Below are 1999 nucleotides of genomic sequence, written 5' to 3'. Positions count from 1 at the left end.
AAAATCATTCGCTCATACTGTTGATATATTCGCCCATTTTGTTACTGTTTGAATTATTTATTGTGTTGTTATATTAGTGTTATATTAATAAAACTTATTTTTCTTTAAGGTGAAATAGAATGTGGGCAGGAAACTTTGAGTATAAATAATGATTACAGTAAGCCTTTCAACTTTAAATATCACACAAACAATGCTTATTCTCAAAGGAAAACATTAATTAATACTTATACGTGTAGTCTTCATATTTGTAACACACTGATTTGAATTTTGGGGAAATGGGTGAGTCCATTACCGAACGTGGGGGAAGGCCGGCAAGTTGAGACTGTATGAAGGAAGTTACCAGACCTCCCCTGCGTACGAGTGCAGTGGACCTGCGTGTGTGTATGTTTGTGCAAACCTTGGGCTGTCGTGTGAGCCAATGACCTTCAGTAGAGGCGGCACGTCAGGGTCAGCGTCTCCGAGCTAAATCCGCGCCATACGTCAATACCCTCAGCACGAGCGTCACGCCGCGGCCATCCATTTCAGAGCCGCCATGTCGCGCGTTTTCTGAGAGCGGAAGGAAAAGCCCCGTTTTCTGTGACGAAAAAAAGAAAATGGGTCACGCGATGAACCTTAGAAGCCCTGACTGTTGTAGATTGAGAATCTACGTAAATTTACGTTTTAGTACATATCCCCTTTTATTTAGCATCTTCATCCAATCAATTATTATTTGTTACGTTTACGTTTATAGTTTGTTAAGAAAACAGAGTCATCATGCTTATCGTTAGTCTGCAGTCTTTAAAAAGAGTGTCAGTGCAGAAGCCTTGATGCTGAACCTGGCATTAACCTTGATAGTTTGATGACCTTGACAGTTTCATTGTTTCCTTGGCCGTGGCCTGAGTTCCCTTGGAGACTTGATTTCTTTGTTTACGAAGGAACTATACTATAGTCCTCTAAAAGGATTTAGGTTTAAGGGAAGCATAGCTCTTGTATGTGTTACATGAATGGTTAATTGAAATCTTACGTGGTATTTCGAGCAGACACCCACAGATACATACACACACGCCCATACATGCTGACGCGCGCGCACATTATACATTATTTGATAGACACAGGAAAAGGAGAGCGTGGATGAGTTAAAGGAAGGATTGTAAGTGGACATGAGAAAATTATATTGCGTGATTAGGGAAGGAAAGACAATTAGTAGGATAAAAAGAATATGGAGAATGCGAAGGATACAGTGAAACGGAAATAGAGGGAGTATGTCAGAGAAGCAAGTATGCAACAGCAAACCGAAATGGCGTGCATAAACCATTGGAGGAGGCGACGAATTGACCTTGCGTGGGGTCGAGGAGAACGGGAAGGTTAGCGGCGTGACCTTGGCGGGGAAATGTGTCTCAGTCAAGGGAAAGGCGGCGGGAGAAGCGGGTCAGACAGCCAGGTGCAGCAGCGAAGGTCTCAGTCAAGGACACCTTGCTCTCCCGAGGATGTTCCAAGGTCGCGTGAGACCACGTGAGAGAGCGGAAGCGCGCGTGCGCATCTTGATTCATGGAGTCGCCTTTCGTAACGATTTCCTCAAAGGCGGAATGGAGAGAGAGTGTAGTGTACTGGAGCATTCATTAACGGGAATGGATGTTCATATGTACGGATGCAAACGGGTAGGATATCGGCGATTCGTTGGGACACGTGTGTATGAATGAACGTGGCGACGCGGAATGTGTGCGCGAGCATGAATGAACGTATCTCGCGTCACCTGAATGGACATACGTTTGTAAGTGCGTGTGGTGAGTTTCTGGATAGCATTATTTATGAATCTTTAATTATCGCTATTGGCTATGTTTTTTTTTTCGGAAATTCGTTCTCGGAGCACTTATTTAGCATCTACCATTTGCCAGAAGTATGGATAGCTTTGCGAGCGAAAGATCAATATTCTTTTGGACAGATATGTATGGGTAGTCGCCAAGGGAGAGGAGGGGAGCGTAGAATGTTGTGCATCTCGGCTCAATACTAGTCTGTCAGG

The 1999-nt window shown here is 44.0% G+C and overlaps 1 protein-coding gene across 1 annotated transcript in view; it reads left to right on the top strand.

Annotated features, from left to right (window-relative positions):
* LOC119589141 overlaps positions 1-1999 on the top strand; it is a gene marked incomplete at its 5' end in the record, with an annotated part of 121515 nt that overhangs the window by 29023 nt on the left and 90493 nt on the right.

This window comes from Penaeus monodon, chromosome 25 (genome assembly GCF_015228065.2).
Source record: "Penaeus monodon isolate SGIC_2016 chromosome 25, NSTDA_Pmon_1, whole genome shotgun sequence".
NCBI classification, from domain to species: domain Eukaryota; kingdom Metazoa; phylum Arthropoda; class Malacostraca; order Decapoda; family Penaeidae; genus Penaeus; species Penaeus monodon.
Note: the sequence above shows the minus strand (reverse complement) of the source record. Positions and strands in the feature narration are given on the sequence as shown.